Source organism: Panthera leo, chromosome A1 (genome assembly GCF_018350215.1).
Source record: "Panthera leo isolate Ple1 chromosome A1, P.leo_Ple1_pat1.1, whole genome shotgun sequence".
NCBI classification, from domain to species: domain Eukaryota; kingdom Metazoa; phylum Chordata; class Mammalia; order Carnivora; family Felidae; genus Panthera; species Panthera leo.
The window spans coordinates 98,618,196-98,630,958 of NC_056679.1; the positions used below are offsets into that span (position 1 = coordinate 98,618,196).

Below are 12,763 nucleotides of genomic sequence, written 5' to 3' on the forward strand. Positions count from 1 at the left end.
CTTTGATTTCCTTTTGTTGTCTGATTGCTGAAGCTAGCACTTCCAACACTTTGCTAAACAACAGTCAAGATGAGAGTGGACATCCCTGTCGTGTTCCTGATCTCAGGGAGAAAGCTCTCAGTTTTTCCCCATTGAGGATGATAATAGCTGTGGGATTTGCATAAATGGCTTTTATGATCTTTAAGTATGTTCCTTCTATCCCGACTTTCTCGAGGGTTTTTATTAAGAAAGGATGCTGAATTTTGTCAAATGCTTTTTCTGCATCAATTGACAGGATCCTATGGTTCTTATCTTTTCTTTTATTAATGTGATGTATCACATTGATTGATTTGCAAATGTTGAACCAGCCCTACAGCCCAGGAATGAATCGCACTTGATCATGGTGAATAATTCTTTTTATATGCTGTTGAATTCGATTTGCTAGTATCTTATTGAGAATTTTTGCATCCATATTCATCAGGGATATTGGCCTGTAGTTCTCTTTTTTTACTGGGTCTCTGTCTGGTTTAGGAATCAAAGCAATACTGGCTTCATAGAATGAGTCTGGAAGCTTTCCTTCCCTTTCTATTTTTGGAACAGCTTGAGTAGGATAGGTATTATCTCTTCTTTAAATGTCTGGGAGAATTCCCCAGGGAAGCCATCTGGTCCCGGACTCTTATTTGTTGGGAGTTTTTTGATAACTGGTCCAATTTCTTCACTGGTTATGGTCCGTTCAAGCTTTCTATTTCTTCCTGTTTGAGTTTTTGAAGTGTGTGGGTGTTTAGGAATTTGTCCATTTCTTCCAGGTTGTCCAGTTTGTTGGCTTATAATTTTTCATAGTATTCCCTAATAATTGCTTATATTTCTGAGGGATTGGTTGTAGTAATTCCATTTTCATTCATGATTTATCTATTTGAGTCCTCTCCCTTTTCTTTTTGAGAAGCCTGGCTAGAGGTTTATCAATTTTGTTTGTTTTTTCAAAAAAAACAACTCTTGGTTTCATTGATCTGCTCTACAGTTTTTTTAGATTCTGTATTGTTTATTTCTGCTCTGATCTTTGTTATTTCTCTTCTTCTGCTGGGTTTGGGGTGTCTTAGCTGTTCTGGTTCTATTTCCTTTAGGTGTGCTGTTAGATTTTGTATTTGGGATTTTTCTTGTTTCTTGAGATAGGCCTGGATTGCAATGTATTTTCCTCTCAGGTCTGCCTTCGCCACATCCCAAAGCATTTGGATTGTTGTATTTTCATTTTCATTTGTTTCCATATATTTTTTAATTTCTTCTCTAATTGCCTGGTTGACCCACTCATTCGTTAGTAGAGTGTTCTTTAACTTCCATGGTTTTGGAGGTTTTCCAGACTTTTTCTTGTGGTTGATTTCAAGCTTCATCGCATTGTGGTCTGAAAGTATGTATGGTATGATCTCAATTCTTGTATACTTATGAAGGGCTGTTTTGTGACCCAGTGTGTGATCTATTTTGGAGAAGGTTCCATGTGCACTCGAAAAGGAAGTTGCTTTGGGATGCAGAGTTCTAAATATATCTGTCAAGTCCATCTGAGCCAAAGTATCATTCAGGGCCCTTGTTTCTTTATTGATCCTGTGTCTAGATGATCTATCCAATGTTGTAAGTGGAGTATAAAGTCCCCTGCAATTACCACATTCTTATCAATAAGGTTGCTTATGTTTGTGATTAATTGTTTTATATATTTGGGACTCCCGTATTCGGCATATAGACATTTATAATTGTTAGCTCTTCCTGATGGATAGACCCTGTAAATATTATATAATGCCCTTCTTCATCTCTTGTTATAGCCTTTAATTTAAAGTCTAGTTTGTCTGATATAAGTATGGCTACTCTAGCTTTCTTTTGACTTCCAGTAGCATGATAGATAGTTCTCCATCCCCTCAATTTCAATCTGAAGGGGTCCTCAGGTCTAAAATGAGTCTCTTGTGGACAGCAAATAGATGGGTCTTGTTTTTTACCCATTCTGATACCCTATGTCTTTTGGTTGGATCATTTAGTCCATTTACATTCAGTGTTATTATAGAAAGATATGGGTTTAGAGTCATTGTGATGTCTGTAGGTTTCATGCTTGCAGTGATGTCTCTGGTACTTTGTGGTCCTTGCAACATTTCACTCACAGAATCCCCCTTAGGATCTCTTGTAGGGCTGGTTTAGTGGTGATGAATTCCTTCAGTTTTTGTTTGTTTGGGAAGACCTTTATCTCTCCTTCTATTCTAAATGACAGACTTGCTGGATAAGGGATTCTCGGCTGCATTTTTTTTCTGTTCATTACATTGAAGATTTCCTGCCATTCCTTTCTGGCCTGCCAAGTTTCAGTAGACAGATCTGTTACAAGTCTTATCGGTCTCCCTTTATATGTTAGAGCATGTTTATCCCTAGCTGCTTTCAGAATTCTCTCTTTATCCTTGTATTTTGCCAGTTTCACTATGATATGTCATGGAGAAGATTGATTCAAGTTACATCTGAAGGGAGTTCTCTGTGCCTCTTGGATTTCAATGCCTTTTTCCTTCCCCAGTTCAGGGAAGTGCTCAGCTACGATTTCTTCAAGTATACCTTCAGCACCTTTCCCTCTCTCTTCCTCCTCTGAAATCCCAATTATGCGTATATTATTTCATTTAATTATGTCACTTAGTTCTCTAATTTTCCCCTCATACTCCTGGATTTTTTTATCTCTCTTTTTCTCAGCTTCTTCTTTTTTCCATAATTTTATCTTCTAATTCACCTATTCTCCCCTCTGCCTCTTCAGTCTGAGCTGTGGTCACCTCCATTTTATTTTGCAGCTCATTTATAGCATTTTTTAGCTCTTCCTGACTGTTTCTTAGTCCCTTGATCTGTGTAGGAATAACTGTCTGCTGTCCTCTATACTTTTTTCAAGCCCAGAGGTTAATTTTATGACTATTATTTTAAATTCATTTTCTGTTACATTGCTTAAATCATTTTTGATCAGTTCGTTAGCTGTCGCTACTTCCTGGAGTTTCTTTTGAGGAGAATTCTTCTGTTTGGTCATTTTGGATAGTCCCTGGAGTGGTGGGGAACTGCAAGGCTCTTCCCCTGTGCTGTCTGGAGTAACTTGTGTTGGTGGGCGGGGCCTCAGTGAGACCTGATGTCTGCCCCCAGCCCACCGCTGGGGCCACAGTCAGACTGGTGTGTACCTTATCTTCCCCTCTCCCAGGGGCCAGACTCACTGTGGAGTGGTGTGGCCCCTGTCTGGGCTACTTGCACACTGCCAGGCTTGTGGTGCTGCTTTGATGGGATCTGGCGTATTAGCTGGGGTGTATCCGCAAGGTGCACAGGGGCGGGAGGGATAGGCTCAGCTCACTTTGCCTTTGGTGGTCCACTTTGGGAGGGGCCCTGTGGCACCTGGAGGGAGGCAGAACCATTGGAGGGATGGATCTGCAGAAGCACAGCATTGGGTGTTTGCGCGGTGCATGCAAGTTTGTGATGGGAGCTGGTTCCCTTTGGGATTTTGGCTGGGGGATGGGCAAAGGAGATGGCGCTTCCCAGCACCTTTGTTCCCTGCCAAGCTGAGCTCTGTCCACTGGGGCTCAACAACTCTCCCTCCTGTTGTCCTTTAGCCCTCCTGCTCTCCGAGCAGAGCTGTTGACTTATAACATTCCCAAAAACTTCAAAATCTAGAGGAGAAAATAGGCAGCAACCTCTTTGCCTCAGCCAAGGGAATGGGAGAAGATATTTGCAAATGACATATCAGATACAAGGTTAATATCCAAAATCTATAAAGAATTTACCAAGCTCAACACCCGAAAAACAAATAATCCAGTGAAGAAATGGGAAGTAGACATGAATAGACACTTTTCCAAAGAAGACATCCAGATGGCTAAAAGACACATGAAAAGATGCTCAACATCACTCATCATCAGAGAAATGCAAATCAAAACCACAATGAGATACCACTTCACACTTGTCATAATGGCTGAAATTAACATTTTGTTACTTCATTTAAATGCCAGATCTCTCTCCATCTTCCTCTTCCTGTTCTCCAGCTGGTGGTCATTTTCATCTCCTCTCAAACTCATGGCACTTCATTTTGCTCATAACCTTTTATACTCTCTCTCTGTAGTTCTATGTATTTATATACATGGCATTTTTGTCCTTGAAGAATATAAGCTCTTTGAAAGCAGAGCCCAGCACTGAACTGGCTTCATAATCTAACAGTGTCCTTTATACATAGTTCTCAACTGAGTGGATACATGCACTACAATGCCATTCTCTGTCATTTTCAACAAGACATGTTAAATAATGAACTTCTTGTTAATTTCAATTGTAATGGGCAATAGTATGGTCCAGCAAGAGTCTGTCTTATCAAGCCTTGTAAATATTTTCTTGATAATTACACAGTAGCGGGTCCATCAGTCTTAGCAAGATCAGAGCCTCTGCAGAAACATGAGGTTCCTTTGGTACACAAACTTTTGTACATCTGCATCTTCAATGACTGCCATGACTATTGCCAGTGAATGTTCTCCTCACCCAGGACAAGAAAGTCTTTTTCTCTTCATTCCCTAGCAGTCTTCTATAAATGCATTACTTTGAAAATAACATGCACATGTTCTAAACATCAAAGAGTATAAAAACTGTACAATGCAAAGTCTTCTTCCTACCTTATTTCTCATTTGCCCAGTTCCCAGTACACCATTAAAACATATTTTATTGTGTTAGATTCTTATGTGTCTTTCCTCATAGGTTTTTTGCATGCCAAGGCAAATACACATGAATTTTTTTCCTGTGTTTCATACCCGTGGTATCACATTCTTCCATATTTGTGTTTTTACTTAAAAAATTATCTCCCGTATCTTTCCAGATCAACATGTGCAGTGTATCGTATTCCCTTGTGTGACTATACCATAATATATTAAAAAGTCCCTAATCAGCAGGTAATTTGTTTCTAAACTTTGTTGTTAGAATCTATGCTAGACTGCATAACCTTGTGCTTACATCATTTTCTGTGTATATGAACATACATGGAAGACACTTTCCTGGAAGTAGAATTGGTATATATAGTGTATATACCTTATAATTTTGATAAATACATCAAAATTGTTCTCCATATGGATTATGCCAACTTACACTTTGACCAGCAACGAATGAGAGTGCTACTCCCCACAAACCTGCCAAGTATGTTTTAAAACAGATTTTTGTCAAGTTAATGCTTAAAAATGGTATTGCTTTTTGAAAATGGAATGTTGCATGAATATGCATGTCATATTTGCATAGTGCCAATGCTAATTTTCTCTGTATCACTTCAGTTCTTGGTCTATGTGCTGTCAAAATGAGCACTCTTAGTTTACCTATAATTTGCCTTCCTATTATTGTAAGTGAAATCTGTGTTTTTGTCAAGTTTTAAAACGAGCCATTTGTAGACTTTTAATTTTCTCATAAAACCTCTATTTGTATCCTTTGCTCATTTTTCTGTTTCTCTTCTTTTAACTTTTTTTTTAAACTCTTTTTTTTTTCATTCTTTATGTATTAGGCACATAAGGTACAATGTAACTTGTAAGTGTTTTTCCCAGTTTATCATTTATTTATCCTCTGATGTTCAGTATGGCAGATTTTACTATGTAGAGGTATTCTGTTATTGTTTGTGGATTCTGAATTTTGAGTCCTAGAAAGACTTTCTACATTGGGATGATAGAACAGTTCTCACTTTTTCTTCTTGTCACAGTTTTTATGAACTCATTTCTTTACATGTAAATCTGGGAACCATTTGGAATTTAACCTGTTAAAGATCTGACCTTACTTTTGTACCCAAACCATTTATTTAATAGGCACTTTTATCTTTCCTGGTAGGACATAACTTTATCAAATGTTAATTTTTAATATGTTTGAGATCTGCTTTTGACATTTCTATTCTTTTCTTCTGGCCTGTTGATTGATGTGCCAATACTGCCCTGTTTTATTTCCTGAAACTTAGGTTTTTATTATGTACAAGTGCTAATGACCCACGGTTGCTTTTTTTCATAGATTGAAAGGTATTTTTTCTAACTTAAAAAAATTTCCATACATGATTTTGAGTCACCACTGTATTGAAAGAAATAGTTGATTTGAGGGTGCTTGGGTGGCTCAGTTGGTTAAGTGTCTGACTCTTGAATTTTGGCTCAGGTCATGACCTCACAGTTCATGAGATCGAGCTCTGCTTCAGGCTCTGGGCTGACAGTGCACAGCCTGCTTGAGATTCTCTCTCTACCTCTCTCTCTGCCCCTCCCCTACTCTCTCTGTCTCTCAAAATAAATAAATAAACTTAATTTTTTTTAAGAAAAGAAATTGTTGATTTTGTGAGGATCATATTAAATTTGTAAATTGACTTATGGGAAATTGATACCTTTATGATGCTAAATCTCCCTGTCAAACACAGTAAGCTATTGCTTTAAGTCTTCTTGGTCAGAAGTATACAAGATTTCTTCCAAATCTTGTTATAAATTTAATACTTTTCCTTGCTACTAGAAATAGTATTGTTTCTTCCATTTTTATTTGTAATGAGTTGTGTTTTATGAAAGCATTTCCCTTAATTATACTATTTAATCCTGCTTGTTTGTTGAGTTCTCTTATTGATTGTAGTGATATTTGTTAATTATGGTGAGACCTTCCCAACATATAATATTCTCCAGTCACATCATTTGCAAATAAGGGATGGTTTTAAGCCCTACTTTCAAAGCTTATACCTTTGATTTTTTCCTCAACTTAATGGTTGTGTTGGTGCTAAGATTGTTAAATAATAGTAATGATGTTGAATCTGTTTGTTTGTGCTTGACTTTATTTTTTTAAATTTTTTTTTCATGATACATCTTTCCATTTTTATTTTATTTTTTTTAATATATGAAATTTATTGTCAAATTGGGTTCCATACAACACCCAGTGCTCATCCCAAAAGGTGCCCTCCTCAATACCCATCCCCCACCCTCCCCTCCCTCCCACCCCCCATCAACCCTCAGTTTGTTCTCAGTTTTTAACAGTCTCTTATGCTTTGGCTCTCTCCCACTCTAACCTCTTTTTTTTTTTTTTTTTTTTTTTTCCTTCCCCTCCCCTATGGGTTTCTGTTAAGTTTCTCAGGATCCACATAAGAGTGAAACCATATGGTATCTGTCTTTCTCTGTATGGCTTATTTCACTTAGCATCACACTCTCCAGCTCCATCCACGTTGCTACAAAAGGCCATATTTCATTCTTTCTCATTTGTGCTTGACTTTAAAAGAATCTCCTGTTTCCTTGGACCATGCCATTCTGGGTTTTGCTTAGATAGCTTTAGACTGAATTAGAAATATTTTTCATTTGTTTAAGAACATATACACCTATACCTACTTTATTACTTATACTCTGTCAAAGAAGATCTTTAGTTTTGCAGAATCCCTTTTGACCATCTATGTTAATGATTTAAAAATTTTTTTTAATATTTATTTTTGAGAGAGAGAAAGAGAGAGAGAGAAAGACAGAACATGGGGGAGGGGCAGAGAGAGACGGAGACACAGAATCTAAAGCAGGCTCCAGGTCCACAGAGCCCGACTTGGATGAGATCATGACCTGAGCTGAAGTTGGAAGCTCAACCGACTGAGCCACCCCAGCGCCCCTATGGTAATGATTATTGTTCTCAGTAAATATTTTACAATTATGCACTTAGATAATAGATTTCCCTAACATTGAACCATCTTTGCATGGCAAGAATAAAGATCACAATTATATTTTTCTGGACTTTGATAATATTTTATGTGAAAATTGTAATCAGTATTCATATCTGAAATTTATCTCTAGTTCAATTTATTACAAATGTTGATACCAATGTTCTTATTTTCATAGAACTTTGACATTTTCTTTTTTTGGTTTTTGCTCTGTAACAGTTTAAATACCCTTGGAATTATCAGCTCCTTTGGTTTGATAGGAATTTCCTGTGGAAAATAATCTTAAACTAATACATGATTACCATAATTTTCAATTTACTTTATAGAAATTTGTCTTTTTAAATGCTATTCTTGTCAAAAGTTGGGCTTGGTCAATTATATTTTTTCTAAAAAATTGCTTATTTCTTTCAGGTTTTCCATTTTATTTTTTTTGGCATGGAAGTAAAGACAATTTTTTCTTAGGGGTCTAAAATTTTTCTCTTTTTAAACTTTGACTTACTGCTTAGCGTTTCTGATTTTCAGTAATTATGCTTTCCTTTCATTTTTCCAAATTTGTTCCATTAGCAGTATTTTATTGTTTTGTTCTGGTTCCTCTTGTCTGCTCTTGCATTCTCCTGGTTTATCTCCCATGTCTCTGGTCATTGTGCCTTAGATTTCTTTGCCATTATCTTTTTGTACATCTAACCTTAAGTTTTTAGTTTAGGCCTTTTCTGTGCACCCTTCCTTGAGATAAGCTATCTCATCCACCACGTAGTTTAATTGACACTGTTGATTCGCTAATACATATCATATCACTTCTTGAAATCCTACCTTTTTTGATTTTAATAGACGAATAAGTTATATCTAAACCATGTTTCTCTTCCTTCATTAGAGAAAGTCACCAGCATCTACCTTGTCTCACAGTCCCCAAGCCTAAAAGGCATCTCTGATGCTTAGCTGTCTTGCTCTCTCTGTACACTGAATGAATAAATATTTTTTTTCTAAAATTTATTTATTTATTTATTTTGAGAGAGAGAGAGAGAGAGAGAGAGAGAGACAGTCAGACAGCATGATCAGGGGAGGGGCAGAGAGAGAGAGAGAAACAGAATCTCAAGCAGGCTCCACACTGTCAGCCCAAAGCTTGATGTGGGGCTTGATCTTACACACCATGAGATCGTGACCTGAACTGAAACGAAGAGTCAGAAGCTTAACTGATTGAGCCATCCAGGTTCCCCCCCAAAATACTTTTTAATTCTCTCTCTTAAGGGTCACTTTCATAGACCTTCTCTCCTTACTCCCATGACCCTAATTTAAGGCACCATCATCTCCCTCTCTCTCTCTCTCTCTATGTATGTGTGTGTGTATAATATTTAAGAATGGTTCCTTTATTTTTTTTGCATTTATTTATCTATTTAGTTATTTAAATATTTATTTACTTTTGGGAGAGTGCAAGCTGCACTTTTGGGAGAGTGGGGCAGAGGGAGGGGGACAGAGGATTGGAAACAAGCTCTATGCTAACAGCAGCAAGCCCAATGTGGAGCTCGATCTCATGAAACATGAAATCATGACCTGAGCCCAAGTCAGGCACTCAACTGACTAAGCCACCCAGGTGCCGCCCCCCTTTATTTATTTTTATTTACTTACATTTAAATTAGTTAACATACAGTGTAATATTGGTTTCGGTAGTAGAACCCAGTGATTCATCACTTACATATGATTTCACACATTCACTTATATGTGGAATTTAAGAAACAAAACAAATGAACATAGGGGAAGGGAAGGAAAAATAAGATAAAAATAGAGAGGAAGGCAAACCATCATCTTGTCTACCCATGGCCATGACCTCTAACCAGTTATACTATATCTGCACTGGTTCCTTCCTAATTCTTTCTTTATTTTGACATCTGACTCTTTCCATAACACGTCTCTTGCTTAAGCCCACTCAGTAGTTTGTCACGGTTATTCAGAAAAATAATTAAAATTCTTCACATGACCTGTTAAAGTTCTGAGTGATGAGGTCTCTGCACACCATTCTCAACTCGAGCTACTGTCCTCTTGGTTTCTTTACTGCAGCCACCCCAGTCTCTCCATTCCTCAAATGCACCATTCTCCTTTTATCATTTGCACCTGCTTGCTGTCAACTTTGCTTGAAAAATTCACTGCTACTATTTCTTTCATTACTAATTCCTTCTTATCGTTTAGAGTTTGTCTTGAGAATCTTTTTCCCAGAGAAGCTGTCTCGTATTCACCTTGTCTAGATCATTTTGGCAACTCTTTGCTCCATAAATTAGTTGAGTTTACAATTAAATAGTTTGGTAATTGTTTGTTCAGTGATTATTTTGTATACTAAAATGTAGCCTCATTGTGCATATCTGTCTTGTTTACTGCTTAATTCCTAGTACCCAGTAAGATGACTGTCCACTAACTAGTTCAAAGCACTGAAAGAAAAAATATTATCAAGATAAACATAATAAAAGTTTGAAAAATTTATAATCTCTCTAAAAGTTAAAATAGAAGGCCCAGCATCATTATAATGTTATTAATTAAGCAGGATAAACAGTTCAAAACAGAAGTGCACATTTAATATTTCATCTCAGTGGAGAAATGAATGATTATTTAATGATGGGCATTGGTATAGTCGTCTTATAACCTGGAAATATAAACAAAATAAGATTCTCAGGTTACATTTTATATCAAAATAAATTTTACATGAAGGTATGTGCAATTTAAATATATGATTGCATAAAACTATATTAAAAAACTAAAACTATAGTTATGTATATGTATATATTACATATATGTGTATATATATATATATATATATATATATATATATATATATATAATTGCTAGAAGAAAATATACATACATATTTATCTAATCTTGGTCTGAATATAACCCATATAATTTGACAAAAGGGCATGAATGACACAAGCAATTAGTGAATTAAACCAAAGAAAAAATAAACATGCTATCAGTATATAAAAATTTATTGAAAAAGATAGGTATTCATAACAGAAAAGAAAAAGTATTTTTTAAATTTTTTAATGTTTATTTATATTTAAGAGAGAGGCCAAGCATGAGTGGGGGAGGGGCAGAGAGAAAGGTTGACACAGATTCCAAAGTAGGCTCCAGGCTCTGAGCTGTTAGCAAAGAGCCTGATGGGGGCTTGAACCCATGAACCGTGAGGTCATGACCTGAGCTGAAGTTGGATGTTTAACTGACTGAGCCACCCAGGTGGCCCTGAGAAAAAGTATTCTTAACACATGTGACAGAATATAGGTTATTGTCCTTATATATTATGTAACATCCTTATTTTTATTTAAGGGATCTCTACACATCACTAAGAAAATGACAGATGCCTCAGTTAAGGAAAAAAAAAATATTTCCAAGAGGCAAGTCACAAAATATTAACGTTTATTTATTTCTGAGACAAAGAGAGTGTGAGGGGGAGAGGAGCAGAGAGAGAGGGAGACACAGAATCGGAAGCAGGTTCCAGGCTCTGAGCTGTCAGCACAGAATCTGACATGGGATTCGAACCCACAAATTGTGAAATCATGACCTGAGCCAAAGTTGGATGCTTAACTGACTGAGTTACCCAGGTGCCCCAGGAGAAAGATAATCTTAAGCAGGCTTCACGCCTAGCAAGGAGCCTGACACAGGACTGCATTTGACAACCATGAGATCATGATTGGAGCTGAAATCAAGAGTCAGATGCTTAACTGACTGAGCCACCCAGGCACCTCTATTTTCTGCTTTTTAAAAAAACATCATTCTGCACATGGGTCTATAGACTCTTTAAAATAATTTTTTTAAATGTTTATTTACTTTTGAGAGAGAGACAGAGACAGAGCATAAGCAGGGGAGGGGCACAGAAAGAGAAGGAGACAGAATCCGAAGCAGGCTCCAGGCTCCAAACTGTCAGCCCAGAGCCTGACATGGGGCTCGAACTCATGAGCGGTGAGATCATGACCTGAGCTGAAGTCGGATGCTTAACTGACTGAGCCACCCAGGCACCCCACAAAATATTAAATATAACATTCTATGATGATTTTGGACTGCTTTGAGAATCATGGGAATGAAAATAAAAATGGGATATTATTTAATTAGAATGGCAATTATTAAATGAATGATAATATGCAGAATTAGTTGACATATGGAAAACAGCACATTCTTTTTTTTTTCCAATATATGAAATTTATTGTCAAATTGGTTTCCATACAACACCCAGTGCTCATCCCAAAAGGTGCCCTCCTCAATACCCATCCCCCACCCTCCCCTCCCTCCCACCCCCCATCAACCCTCAGTTTGTTCTCAGTTTTTAACAGTCTCTTATGCTTTGGCTCTCTCCCACTCTAACCTCTTTTTTTTTTTTTTTCCTTCCCCTCCCCTATGGGTTTCTGTTAAGTTTCTCAGGATCCACATGAGAGTGAAACCATATGGTATCTGTCTTTCTCTGTATGGCTTATTTCACTTAGCATCACACTCTCCAGCTCCATCCACGTTGCTACAAAGGGCCACATTTTATTCTTTCTCATTGCCACGTAGTATTCCATTGTGTATATAAACCACAATTTCTTTATCCATTCATCAGTTGATGGACATTTAGGCTCTTTCCATAATTTGGCTATTGTTGAGAGTGGAAAACAGCACATTCTTATACAATGATGGCAGGATTATAAATTGAATAACCTTTGCAGAGGGCAACTTGGCATTATGAGTCAAGCCTTTAGAATGAACATATCCTTTCCTCATTCATTCCTCTTCCAGAAATTTGACTTAATGAAATAATCAGTTAAATGCAAATGGATGTGTTTGACTTCTTGCCATTTAGTGACCTACCTACAGAAGTGGAGTTTAAGGCATAACTATTCATATTAGCCTTTTTCGTGGTTACAGTTAATATTCTCAGTTGGCCTTTTTATTTGCGTGTTTAATGTATTGTCGTATTTTCGTGTATTTTATAAATCCTTAATGTGCATGATGTACAGATGCTTTCTGAAATAACTTTTAATACAAATACACACATGCACATACACATACCCCCCCCACACACCATTTGTATTTATAGTTGTGGCCTTTAATAGAGAACCTAATAAAGAAACATTTCAATAATATTTAATTAAACTTAAGTCAGTATTTCATCATAGGTATTGTATA

The 12,763-nt window shown here is 36.9% G+C and overlaps 1 long non-coding RNA gene and 1 other non-coding gene across 2 annotated transcripts in view; one reads left to right on the forward strand and one right to left on the reverse strand.

Annotated features, from left to right (window-relative positions):
- The window catches only part of LOC122200174, a 261,940-nt gene that overhangs the window by 176,320 nt on the left and 72,857 nt on the right, over positions 1-12,763 (forward strand). The gene's annotated exons all lie outside the window — the stretch shown is intronic.
- LOC122202811 lies at positions 5,185-5,292 on the reverse strand. The gene has a single exon (XR_006194894.1). It is a non-coding gene; the product is annotated as a U6 spliceosomal RNA (small nuclear RNA).